The 13,847-nt window shown below is 46.2% G+C and overlaps 1 long non-coding RNA gene across 2 annotated transcripts in view; it reads right to left on the bottom strand.

Moving 5' to 3' along the window:
* The window catches only part of LOC138582566 (uncharacterized), an 89,362-nt gene extending 75,827 nt beyond the window's left edge, over positions 1-13,535 (bottom strand). For both annotated transcript variants that reach the window (XR_011305042.1, XR_011305043.1), the window contains exons 1-2: positions 13,118-13,535; positions 9,496-9,578 (exon numbers count right to left, since the gene is read on the bottom strand). This is a non-coding gene — a long non-coding RNA (uncharacterized lncRNA). The remainder of the gene's footprint in view (positions 1-9,495; positions 9,579-13,117) is intronic.
* Between the last annotated feature and the right edge of the window lie 312 nt (positions 13,536-13,847).

The raw sequence follows: 13,847 nt of genomic DNA, 5'->3' as shown, positions 1-13,847 counted from the left end.
TGCACCGTCTTCACGCTGCCTGTGTTCATAGATAACAGGCAGATTACAAGTCTCAGTAACATTTTCGTTAAATAGCCAGTTCACTGCAATTTAAGGAAAGTGCTACAGAGAAGAGAGGAGCGTATCGAGGGAGTCGAGAGTGATGCTGCATGAATAGAGCCAATCTGGTAACAGGGGGTGACTCACAAAAAGTGAGATGCAGAGGCACAGGAATTGGAACTTGGACCCTCTGGATTCACTTTGCTTCTTTCAGGAAAGAAGGGGCAGGACCAGAGTGATCATCGTTCTGATCTCGTATCCGCCCATTTAATCTGGCGTGCTAGGAATGCAACAACATATCAAAGTGTTCCTGGTATTCTTACCATTCCTGCTGGCACTGAGCAGGTGCTCCGACCCTCACATTCTTCCCAAATCTAGATGGACACCCAGTGTCCGGCTACAGCAAACACTTCCACCACTAAGTTACACTTGATAGCCTAATATCTATATCGGTCCACTGGTGCACCCAGAGGGGACAGCCCATCTGGCCTGTTAGTAGGAAGAATTGTGTTGTGGTGTCTCCTGTGCTTTGGTGGACACCTCAAAGCAGCAGATCACAAAGATAAAGTGACACAGGTAATGACAAGGCACCTTTACTGTGTCAGTTGCAGTGTCCACTCCTCCTGATGTCTCGCTGACACCCCAGTACCAGCACCCAGGCTGGGTCCACTCTCTCAGTGTAACCGCCCCTGGTGGAACTCGCCTGCCAACATTCCATACATGACACACTACTGATGTCATCTCCAGGCTACTGCCCAGTACACATTGCAGGAAAGCTCTGCTGAAACACACAGAAATGCCCACAACCGGGTCACTTCTGCGAGCACGGAAGAGCCACCCACACTGCCGTGCCGAGTGATGTCTGTGGGTTGAGGGGCTCACGGGCACGCATGGGGGTGCTGACCGACCCTCAACAGCGATTCGCCACCCTGGGCTAAAAGCTGCCGTGCCATCTGAGTGCCTGCCTTTCCCCTCTGGACTGCTGGATGAAAATGTTCCTCCTTAGCTAGAACCCCTCCCCCCGCATGGGCCGCCGGAGGATCTCACATCCTCATGAACACCCACTCACCTAGCTAAGGATGTTTACGAAGGAGAGTATTCATATTCACCCACTCACCTAGCTAAGGATGTTTACGAAGGGGGAGTATTCATGAGTAATATTGTAACTCAAAGCCCAACAGTAAGAGGATAAATAATAGCAGCCTGTCACCCAACGAGACACCGTAGCCCTTGTCGACATGGCAGGGAAAAATGTTACGGAGGCAATATGGTATTTATTTATTTATGTAATTGTTTGTACAGCGCTGCAGGCATCAGGGCGCAACATGTAACAAAAGAAGAGAGTTAGAGCGGGGCGTATACTGGTGGTTTATACTTCCTCTTACATCTTTCCTTCCTTAGGGCCCCCTCCTCTTTTGTAAACTTCCCCAAAAAGGTCCTACATTTTATCACAACATTTTGAAGGATTAAGTGTCTACCTTTAAGAAGGAAAGGAGGGCTCAAGAACTAGAGCAAATTTTTTTCTAATCTCATATCAAAACTGTCACTCTCAGAATGTATGCATTCCTGGCTGTCTAGCCATTTCTGCTTGCACCTTGACGCTTGAATTTTTCCCAAATCAAGAGGGCCTTGTTCCATAGTGGACACTTCTACCAAGAAACAACACTTTACCTCTTACTTTCTAGGCTGATCTGCCAGCGGCCCTGGAGGCAGCGATTCACCCAACCTGTTAGACGGGAAGAATCGCGAGTGAGCTCCCATGCACCGCTACTGGCTTACACAGTCAGCTCTGCCAGCATGTAGAAGCCCATCCGCATTGCTTGGTCCATAAAACTGTGAGTTCTCTGCTAGACAGCGCACATATTCCTTTTGGAGTGGCGGCACATGCATTAAGTGCAGCTCGCTTACCAGACCCCGAGCAAGGAGGCCTTCTGCGTCCTGGGCTTGTAGCTGCTGTGGCATCCGATACCTGGCTTTCACCCTAGTGCTGTTCCATGAACTATTTCCTTCTCAACCAGAAATCCTCACTCAGCAGAGGACCTTTTTAACTCTGGTAAACACCTGCTCGCCCAGCAGGGAATGTTTACTGAGGGGAGTATTCATAATTACTGTTGCCCCTCAAATGCCAAAGCGAGCGGATCCGTTTTAGCAGCATACAGCCCATCTGCATACCCAAGTCCACGTCTGTAGGACAGGGACATTTTTAACTGAGGGAGTGTGCGATACCAAGGGCCATATAGCTTTGGAGGGAAGAGATGGGATCACAAATAGATTAGAAATGGGTGTGTATTGGTGCCCAACAGTGCACTAACTTTCTCGTGAAGATGGCAAGGTTCCGGGAAGGTTCTTTGGACGACTGATGGTGTTACAAAGTTGCCGGTCATGCAGATATGAATACCTCCGTCCCCAAGTACCACACAGGCAATTATATGAACACTGCCTGTGCAATCCTTGAGGCCACAGGTGTGGTAGTTCGTCGAGTCTAGAGTCAGGAGCTGCCGGAAGGACCCTTTGAGCTCTGTAAGGCAAGGAGGGATTAAATACAGGGCGAAATGCAATATTACTTAGAAATAGAAACTAAACGTTCTTACCTATGTGTACTGTAGGCCCACCCAGAAAGGAAGGAGAGTGACTGGACCTGAGCCCGGGTTCAGATGGGTTTCCCACAACCTCTGGTATGGTGATGGAAAGCACTGGAGTTTGGAGTGCTTGACCAGGCGAACGCCTAGTGAGAGGCCATAGGCCTAGGTTCCAAAAAATCATGGTTCGTGGAGAAATCCGTTAGTCAGGCCGTGGTCGAGTAACCAAGAGTTCCAGAGCTAATCAAGGCAAGTTCAGGGTTAAGAGAGAGCAATCCGTTAGACAGACCGTTGTCGAGTGACCAAGAGTTCCGATGGTATTCAAGGCAAGTTCAGGGCGTAGAGAAAGCAATCCCTTAGGCAGACCGTTGTCTGACCAAGAGTTCCGATGATATTCAAGGCAAGTTCAGGGCGTAGAGAAAGCAATCCGTTTGGCAGACCGTTGTCGAGTGACCAAAATCCTGGTAAGTACGAAGCGTCGCAATGTCCGAGAGAAAGACCAGCTGTGAAGCAACATTTCGGTGTTTCTGAATGCATTTTAACCAATGGAGAAAATCACGTGATGCTCAACAGGGAAACGTTGAGGTGTGGGGGTCGTCACGTGATACCGATTGCGTTTGGTCTCCTCACGTGACGATCAGGTCCACACGAGCAACGGTGATTCCGGCCAAATGGGAACCTCCAATTACATTGGCACCGGAGAGAAGGGCGATAGACACCAAGCCTGCCATGGACCCCCCTGACATGACGGGTGCAAATGTGCCGCCTCGTCTGCGCGCCCAGAGGTAGGCATCGGGGGCTACGTAATGTGGGAGTGTGGAAACGTGAGCCTGTGGGAATCATAGTAGTTCGTAAGGTAGAGGACGTGGAAGATGTAACAGATGGCTTGAAGAAAGGTGAGAATTTCCCAAGAAGCATCCGTCTCTACATATGAACCAAAGACTGTGTACATTCTGGGAAAACCAGAGGAAAAAACAATGGATCCAATCTTGCAGAGTTGCAGGTAGAATTTGCATCTTACAGGACTAGGTACTTGAAAAACCCCAAAGGGATTCAAATGCTCAGAGTTGTCGGTAGAATTTGCAACTTCCAGACACAGGCACTTGAAACCTATAAAAGGGGAACCAGACAAGTCACAGGAGGCAACAGTTCCAATATAATCCGGCTGGTAGCCAAAGTAGAAGAATATGTCGAAATCCACAGCAGTTCGTTGCATGATAGAGGAGCACGTCTTGTTTCAGATTGGAATCCTGGAGTCATTAGAAACCGAGCGAGGCGTGAGCAGCAGGAGCAGGTAATCCGCTGATAGAAAATAGAGTGGTAAGCTGCAGGGTGAAAGTGCAGAGAAAGGAAGACTCTGAAGAATGGAGTGGAAGGAACAGACAGCGGGAAGAGAGGCAAGGAAGACACAGCAGGAAAAAATAAGAAAAGAGGAGAGAAGAAAGCATAAGGAAAGATCAGAAAGGATAAGAATAGGCAGGGGTGTAATGGGAAATTGCAACAGAGAACGTGAAGAAACAAAGAGAGGAGGAAGAATGGGGAAGGTGCAAGAAAGAGAGCAGAACGAGTAGGAAACTCAGAAAGGCAGGGCAAAAGTACTGGAGCACGAAGTATATACATATCACAGAGCAGCACGAGGGTCAAGGTAGAACCAACGTGCAGCGGTCACCTTGCTGCTTGCTTAAATGGGTTGCAGTTCTGTTCGAGCTGGAAGCAAGCCGCCATGTTGAAAAACAACTAGCCCTGAGTAGGAACTGGAAAAAGGGATACGGAAGGCACCATGTTGGGAGAGTATCATTCGCCTTGTATGGAACCTTTTCAATGTGTGCCATACTGACCACCTTAGACCCCGAGTCCTGACTGTGTGTGTCATGAAGATTGGGACCTCAAAAGTTAAGTACTAGGATGAGGTAGAGGGACATGGAGGCAATGTGGAGCACCATTTATCCCTACAGCCTATACATGGGTATGATAATATACAAGCCGTCTGCCTCTCCTGCCAGCCACTCATGATGGATCAAGGTGGCATGAACTACACAGTGGACTACCTTGTAGCCAGCTTCTCAGAAATTCAATATCACACACATGGAACAATCATATGACCAAAATGGGAAGAGTACACACCAGAAGACTAGAGTTAAAGAGTACTAAGGGAAAGGGTGGGCAGAGGAGCGGAACCTCCCACAGCCAGGATCGGACTGGGACAAGAAATAGGCCGGGACACCCAAACAAAAGTGGCCCACCCCTCGCCTCAGAAAAGTGGCCCACCCCTCACCTCAAAAAGTCGCCCATCCTTCACCTCAAAAAAAGTGGCCCTCAAACCATCATCCGTGAATCGCGTCAATTCATGACTTAACATAAAATGCTACTTATGGAGGGTTCATGTGTCTGTTGCATGTTGTTATGTTTTGTGTAAACGCTTGAGAAAGTGATAACATTCCTTTTGTTCTTTTAAAGAAAAACATCATCACATAGTAAAATACTTATTTTGCAGAACCAGACTCAAAGCATGTCTACTTGTTGGCACCAGTAATGAAAATAGAGTTACATTTAATAAGCAGTACAGCCAAATGATGACACAATAACAACACAACTCATAAAATGCAATAAGTTTGCATACAGTTCTGTGACAGCCAGGTCCACTCCTGGAAATCCTGCTTCCCGGTTCATGAAAATCTTGGAAATCACTCAATCAAGAGTTCCAGCAACAATGCACTTTTATGTGCAACCAGTTTGATTATGTCCGGATTTTTCAATTGGACAAGCACATTACGCTCCACAGACATGAGCATAAAGGCTTCGAGGTTTTCCTGGCAGAGGTGGTTTCTTAGGCGGGTTTAGTATTCTTCAATTTTGAAAAACTTCTTTCACATGCTACCTGTGTACAAGATAAGGTCAAGATGAACTTGTATGCCAAATACAATTGCTGGTAAGCACTACTAAAAAGTTGATACCTCTTTAGAATTGCATAGCAACATATTGCACAGTTACGGCATGTATTTCATTTCTGTACTAAAGGTAGCTCTCCAAAATCTTGTAGTGCTGGATCTTCACTATGTAGGGCTTCAAAGGCATACTCTTCTGGTAGTGTCCTCCTCAGATTAGTCCACTTGCTTGCAAAGTCTGAGAGTTCTTCCCTTAACCCTGTAGCGTTAAGGAGTCATCCAGTCTTTCAAGCAAGGAGCACATATTTGTAAGAGCATTGTCGGGTAGACTTTCATTGAAATTTTTGGGATCCAGGCATGCTATATCTCCGGCAAGAGATGAGTGGGTTTTAAAACGACTAGTTAGGCTTTGAAGAATGTTGTCCATAACTCTAAACCAGTCTTTAGCCAAGGTGATTGGCTCATCCCTTGCATTCATTCCAGGCATCCTCTTTTTGTGGGACACTCTCCCCTCTGGAAGTGCAGTTTCCACTCCTTTATCATAGCCTCTCTCTTCCAAGCCCATGTTGGCCCACTCTGCAAATCTTTCAGCTGCAGAATACACAGAATCAAAATTTCTTGACTGTGCAGCAAGCGCTTTTGTAGTGTCCGAGACCATTCTTTGTGCCTGTAGGATGTCCATTCCACTTGGCTGGAGGTACTTAGATAATGGGGTTGTTGAATTAAATACTCTGAGATATAACTGGGCTGTGAGCACTGTTTGGAATTTGCACAGAGCCTCAGAAAAGTTTAAAGCTTGGTAACAGGCGTTTGCATTGAATACTCTGAGATATAACTGGGCTGTGAGCACTGTTTAGAATTTGCACAGAGCCTCAGAAAAGTTTAAAGCTTGGTAACAGGCGTTTGCATTGAATTTATCAGTATTTGAGCCAATATTATTGAGTGCAACAACCACATCAATGAACATTGCTTTGTTTGGGTTATTAAAGGAGCCAAAAACTTTCCGTAGTGCTGCATCCTTTGCCCACCACCTTGTTTCTCCTATTATTTGGATTGTGCGGCCTTCCACAGACACCTCACGCCACACATCCATCCTTTTGTAGGACTCCCTGAAAAAAATGGCACAGGAGTTTAACAGGCCAAACAAAGACATGGATTCATTTAATACGTGTGTCCCTTCTACAAGTACAAGATTTAATACATGTGCATAGCACCAGACATGTATTTGACCAGGGGATTCCTTACTGAGCCAGGATGTGAGACCATTGTACTGCCCCTGCATATTGGATGCACCATCAGTTGAAATTCCAATGCACTTGAGTAGGTCCAGACCATTATCTTTAATAACACTCTGCACCAACTCAAACAGCCCCTTTCCAGTAGACAAAGTGCAGTTGTTTACTGCTAGTAGGTGTTAATGTACAGTGTCAGTAACATATCTAATAATTATAGAGCACTGATCAGTAACACTCACATCTTGGGTTGAGTCTATCTGAATGCAAAATATCCCTGCTTCCTTTATTTCTTGACAGATTACCATTTTGATCAGTTTGGAAATGGCTTCAAGCACATACCCAACTGTAGTTGTTGACATGAAGGTCACAGAAGCACCCCGTCCTTGCCCAGTTTTCTTTTTGGATTTGGTTTGAATGGCCTCAATATGTTCCTTTATAGGTCTGTCATATTTACTTAGGAGCAGAAGGATTTCAAGGAAGTTGCCATGATCCATCTCTTCATTATCCAGCTCGGACATGGACTCTGATTTTCCATGAAAACTGAGCCCCCTTTTCCCAATGACTTTTACAACGTCAATAACGCGCTCCAATATGTCTCTCCTTTTTCTGATTTGCTCACTTCGAGCTAATTTCTGTCGGTGAAAGAGTAAACCGGCTATGTCGACCCCTGAAAAGTTCAACATATATGAATCTGTGCACCTCCGGTGACCTTGGCCTGCCTCATGTTCTGCAATGCGCTGGTAAATACGCCTCCAGTTTTTCATCCCGTTGATGAAAAGACCCCTCTCTCCACGTTTAGTCAACGCTAAACAAACTGCAAAAAAGGGCCTTTTGTATTTCAGAGTAACTTAACCAATACCGTTTTCCCCCATCTTTCCTCCAAAAGGCTAAGCTTGCTTTAATGTGTCTATGTTTGGGAGGTTGAATTGGATGGTGCTGAAAGAAATAGGAAAGTTGATCTGGTTTTGGACATTGAAACAAATAGTCTGCCACCTGTAGATCATCTTCCCGTGCTCTGTGCTTCACATCCCCATTCCCTCAGTCTTCAGTATGTTGTAAAGCAGATAAAGATTCTTCCGAATGACTAGTACCTGCCACTTCCTCTGGGGGGATGATGTTGTCTCCAATTATTTCTGGCAGACTTGTGTCTGACACTTCCTCCTTGGGGGAATCTTCAATTGTTTGTGGCAGACTGGTGCCACAACCGGCTGCCACTTCCCCCTCGAGGAGGACATCCTCAAGTATTTCTGGCAGGCTTCATTCCGACACTTCTTCCTTGGGGGAATCTTCAATTGTTTGTGGCAGACTGGTACCACCACCGGCTGCCTCTTCCTCGAGATGGGCAGCCTCAATTATTTCTGGCAGACTTGATTCCGACACTTCTTCCTTGGGGGAATCTTCAGTTGTTTGTGGCAGACTGGTACCACCACCGGCTGCTTCTTCCTCGAGATGGACAGCCTCAATTATTTCTGCCAGACATGATTCCGACACTTCTTCCTTGGGGGAATCTTCAGTTGTTTGTGGCAGACTGGTACCACCAACGGCTGCCTCTTCCTCGAGATGGACAGCCTCAATTATTTCTGGCAGACTTGATTCCGACACTTCCTCTCGGGGGGTACCTTCAATGATTGATGACATTGTAGTTGCTGCACCATCTGCCTCGGTTGAGATGTCTCCAATAACTGCAGAGACTCTGGCTTCTAGTCTTCTCACATCTGGAGCTCTTGTGGATAGGAAGTGAAGAACCAGGTTTAACACTTGTACCTGAAGAAGATGGCTGGTCACCCTCATCCACTTTTCTCCCAGCAATACCACCATGTGACATTTTGATGGTCTGACCTGTAAACAGATCTTCAATTTGTTTGTTTTGCCAGATTTCCTCTTCAATTCGCTTTTTCTTCTTTTCTCTTAGTTTTTCTGCTCCTCCCTTTCTTTTTTTTTAATCCATTTCTCTCCTAAAAAAATAAAATGAGCTTAACTGTGCATCTGATTCCTACCTTTATCACAGTAGGTCTAAGTAACCTGGCTGCCAGTGCCAACATCCAAAATATCATTTCATTAAGAAGAAACAAGTGCTTGTCAGCATTTTCAGATTTGACTGTCCCAGCCTCACCATAACCTCCCTCCCAAAAAAGAGAACAATATCCAGCTGGGTCTATAAAATGCTGAGTCTAACAGTAATCCAGTCCCATGGCATGGTAAATAAACTGGATGCATGCATGTTATGCATGCATGTTATTTCTCCATGCGAGCAGTTTGCCTGGACGTTGTATTATGGTATGGCGTCTCAGAAAAAAATAGTAGCCAAAAAGGAAAGCAGCATTGTAATTAACTTCTTTTTTTTTTATACTTGATTTTAATCGAAAAGCTTTTAATAATTTTTACAAGAACCTTAACTGATGAAAAACACCAAGGGTGCATATAGCAAGTGCACACGTTTGTGTAATCATCCTACCCTCCACCCCAGTGTTTGAGAGAGGTATAATCCAGGTTTTCCTTTTGCCCTAGCACACATTAGGTCTGGATGCAAATGCACAATAACAAAACGTGGCCAGATTGAAAGAGGAGGAATAGGCTAGGAGTTCTGCCTGGTCACTGTGCTGCTTATATGCTGGACTGGAGCCTAGGGTGGCCATGCTTCTGGGGGGAGACAACAGGTGTGCATAATAAAGGCCGCCAAAGTGGTTTGAGTGTGCTATACAGGACCACCTTACATTGCACTGCATTGAAGATGTACAGTCACTAATGGTTACTTACCCACAGGGATGGGCTCGCCTGGCTGGCTGTTGGTAGCTCCGCGCTAAGGCCTGACTAGAGTGGATACTTGAATAGTGACCTGCCTGCAAAAAGAAACAAGGTAAAGATGACAAAAACCCAATAAACACAGTATATAGCATATAAATACAGTGCAGGGCTTGTAACAAAATATGATGGGCGCCAAAGCATCCCCCAATAGCTAGCTAAACCATAGATAGTCTGTCACAAAAAAAGGAGTAGAGCATCCAAGTCCATAAAGGCTGTATACAAATTGAGCTAAACAAAAACAATAGAGGATGGTTTGTGATGTGTTGATGTATTCCTTGTTTCATTTGGAGGATGCAAATTGCTAAAGAATTTCCAGATTTGGAAATCTAGAGCATGCTAGTGCAGGGAACTGGGATTGCAGTAAACAGGTAAAGGTCATTTGAATATAAGCTCTAAACTAGACATCAACTGCAAGGGCTTGTAAAAAACAATGTGTGCGAGTGAGATTTGATACACTGACTGAGGAATCTGTGCCCAGCGAAGCACAACGCTATAGAAAGGAATGCATTGCTTAACACGGTTCTCACTGCGCAAATATAGATGTTTCTACAGAATCAGTGTCATTAATGAAACACTACCATTCACCCCTTGACAAAACAGGAAGTGGCCATCAAATAGCATTGTTCCTAAGTACACTATGAAAAATATGGTTATGATTTAATTAATGTGATATACATTTCATACAAGAATGGATCACCATATGTATCATTAATATCTGTGTGCATACATCCATATTGTCAAATTACTGTGAATACAAGCAGACGTCCAAGGCCAAATGTTACCAAATGATAATATGTTACTGTATAGAACTTAAGCTTGAGCTCTTTTTTATAGAACAAATATGCATACAATATCACCCAACATGTCTTGGTACACATTTATCGCCCTCAGGATGAAAGGCTGAGATGGCCTTGCTGGGATTCAAACCTGCAGATCACACACACATCACAGCAGCGAGCGCTCAACCCACTAAGCTATCATATCGGCTATAGTAAAATGAGCTTCTGCAGGTCTAGTGCAAATTTGGCCGCATTTCAAGCCTGTGTGCAATGCATCAACTTTTCAGCCTATGTCTGTATTAGAAGTCACTCAATATTCAGTAATGGTGTGACCAGTGTGACCTGGAGATAAAATGGCCCAGGTGTGACCAGGTTATTAAATGCCCCAGTGCGACCAGGAGAAACACAACGTGTGAGCGCAGAGAGCTGACCCGTACGGTGTGCACTGGAGGCACTGCAGCTCACTGGTTTCACATAGTACCAAAGATGTGCCACTCGAAGGCACTGCATTTTAGAGGTCATGCCCATCGTGACAGATTTGTAAGTGGGCCCTGGTTGCGCGGCATCTTGTTGTTCACAAAATGAAAGCCACACACATTACATTGGGTGGGGATAGCAGCTTACTCTGCCTGCTATCTACATAATGCCTGCACCTGGCACGAGGGGCACTAAATCCGCTGCCTGCACCTTGCACTTCCTCCTAAAAGTAGAAGAGGTACGGCGTTCGATGTATACACTGCACACATGCACTCTCCAATCGTAGCATGAAACATTAGAGCTGCACAGCATGAAGGAGACACTGTGTTTTACACTGCCTGCTTGCAGTCACCCAGTGAGATGCACCAGAGGCACAGTAGTTTGGAAACAGCATCCCTACCACATTGCCAATCTCTGACACTGCAACTCATGGAAAAATACCTGTGCGCTCTCACAGGTGACTGATTCTCATGGCCGGAATGTAGTAGGCACTGCATATCACACTGCCGGAGACTTGCACATTGCACTACAAGCACTGCTTCATACACTGCATGCTACCATACCAAGTGCCATGCTCTACGCGAGGGACACAACATCATACCCATAGCACCCGATTTTCACCCTGCTTTAGGTGCAAGACACTTTACTTTGTGTGCTCATATCATGTGGAACACACACTGTACTGGTGCACTTTACAATGCCGGTGCCTATAATACTGCAAGGAAGGCAGTGCACTGAGGCTCAAACTTGCTCGCTGCTTGATGTCTACACACTGCATGCACTGAATGTGACACTGCTGCGTGAGTCGTGACTTCAGCACACACTGACACGCTGCTCCATGCACTAGCTTCTCATGGGGGAAAATCTTGCACACGACTGACCAGGCTTCGTTTCCCACAAGGTTGGCCCGCCACCTCGGGGCATACCGCCTCAGTACTGCACATTATATGCAGTAAGTGTTGGAAATACAAATAAAGAAAGCTTGTGAAAAAGAAAGCAGTCTGATACTTGGGAATCTCACTCACTATGTCACTTTGTCATGCCTGTGCCTCCCTGTGCTTAAACCACTACCTTCCTGCTCAAATGCTAAGTAACACATGCATGCTGTATGATTTGTCTTCATTTTACACTTGTGTTGCATCACTCGCTGTGCTTGACTTCGCCATGTTTAAGCGGCCTTGCCTAGGACAAACAACAATGCGAGGACGGCCAAGTGTTTGTCTTTCACTATGTTCTAATAGAAGTGCCCTGAATTATCTGGAGTGCACATGCAATATTTAAGCTTCAAACTTCCAATTAGATGCCATATATACGCAGATATGTGTGCTTGCAAGAGAGCACGTACGCCTAGATGGAAAGACAATGAACACTATTCAACACTCGGCATAGCCACTTAAACTTTGACCCACTCTGTGCTTCTTAAAAATGCATTCTAATGCAATGTAGTTCAAGGATGCAAAGATAAACCAATAAATATTTAAATGATAAAAAGGGGTTTCCATCAAACAATGCAGTCAGACTTCTCCCAAGGTCTCGGGAGGATAGCTCAGGGGCAACTGCTGGATGCAAGAGGACACGGAGCAACACAGGTTCGATCCCCGGGTCCGCGCTCAGAAACATCTGGGTATTAAGTGCGTTATAAATAACCTATCACATCATATCACTAAATGGCATTGTTGGGCCATTTCAGACCATTACGCACCGAAACGTACTGAACTTAATTGTAAAACAGGTTTTGTGTTCTGTAATGCAGTGGTCTGCGCCAAAACATACTGGGGCTGATTCATGGAGCCTTTTCCCATGGGAATCTGCCATTATAAAACACTATGAATCAGGCCTACTGTGCCTAAAGGTTCGTGCGCCCTGTTGGCTCCTGCCAACAGCCAGGGCATGCTAAAAGGGGACCTGTGGCAAAACAGCCGCGCCAGCCGCCAGAACGTCAGGTTCCTAAATGATTGCGTCTAAAGGTCCTGCTCTGGATATAAGCATCAGAAAGACGATTACATGTCATATATTATATATTGTGGAAAATTATATCCCTATTACTCGAAATAGGAGATGGGTATATTTATTAGGAAAGTGAATCGTAATCCTCTCCAGGGTGAATGATAAATTAAAGTACAATTATTAAAATTCAATTTGAAAATGTGATACTACTAATTCAAAGTAATAGGGCATACTGGTATTCAGACAAGCGCTGTAAATGCCCCCAAGACTCTAGCGCCTTAAGGATGAGAACGAGCATGGACGCCCCTCGCTTTTAAGAAAAAAACAGTGTGTAAAGTCAAGACAGGTGAATCTCTCGGGCCAGTACTTACACGCGCAGAACCTCTCCCCAAAAATGTACGGGAGTCGATATGGGGAAATGGTGGGTGGCCCGGCCCGCCCGGTAGCAGCACCTGTTGTCCCGCTGTGGCCTCTGGCTCCGGGGGCGCCTCTGCCTCTCTCACGGACCGTGTCGGTCCCCACAGCCGCTCCCCTCTTCTTCAAAGTCTCTCCCTCTTCTCTCTCGTTCTCACTCTCCCCGTGTCTCTGTCTCCTTATTTCCGTCTTCCGCTGGCTGCTGCTGCTCGGGAGGGAGGACTGGAGCGTCTCTCGGGACAGACAGGTGCTGACTGTTTCTGTTTGTCATGGAGTGTGGGTGGGCTGACTCGACTCCTCCTGGCGCTGTCTGGCTGCTGCTTCCGGTGTCAGTGTTACTCACTGGCCAAAATCATCATGCCCCCAGGGACGGAGGAGAGGGGACCCAAATTATCCTCTCTCTCTAGTCACGTCACGTAGTCCAATTGCGGGCGAGTGGCGACACTGAGTCTAGGCTGCGGCCTGCCCTGAACCACAATTCCCAGGGCCCGGGCCCAGCCCAGCCCCCCAAGCACAACAGTTGCTTTCAACTTTGCACAAAGGGAGTTGTTACTTCCTAAAGTTGAAAGTAACTTGTTGTTACTCATGATAAAGTGCCCCGCCCGTGGAGGCCAGACTGTGTGCTGCCTGTGCCCTGGGACCCAGGCCTAGCCCAGCCCCCGGCCCAGCCCTGGCAGCAGGAGGCCG

Source organism: Ambystoma mexicanum, chromosome 3q (genome assembly GCF_040938575.1).
Source record: "Ambystoma mexicanum isolate Mex_15411 chromosome 3q, UKY_AmexF1_1, whole genome shotgun sequence".
Lineage (NCBI taxonomy): Eukaryota > Metazoa > Chordata > Amphibia > Caudata > Ambystomatidae > Ambystoma > Ambystoma mexicanum.
The sequence above is the reverse complement of the archived record's forward strand: the minus strand, read 5'-3'. Positions and strand labels throughout refer to the sequence as shown.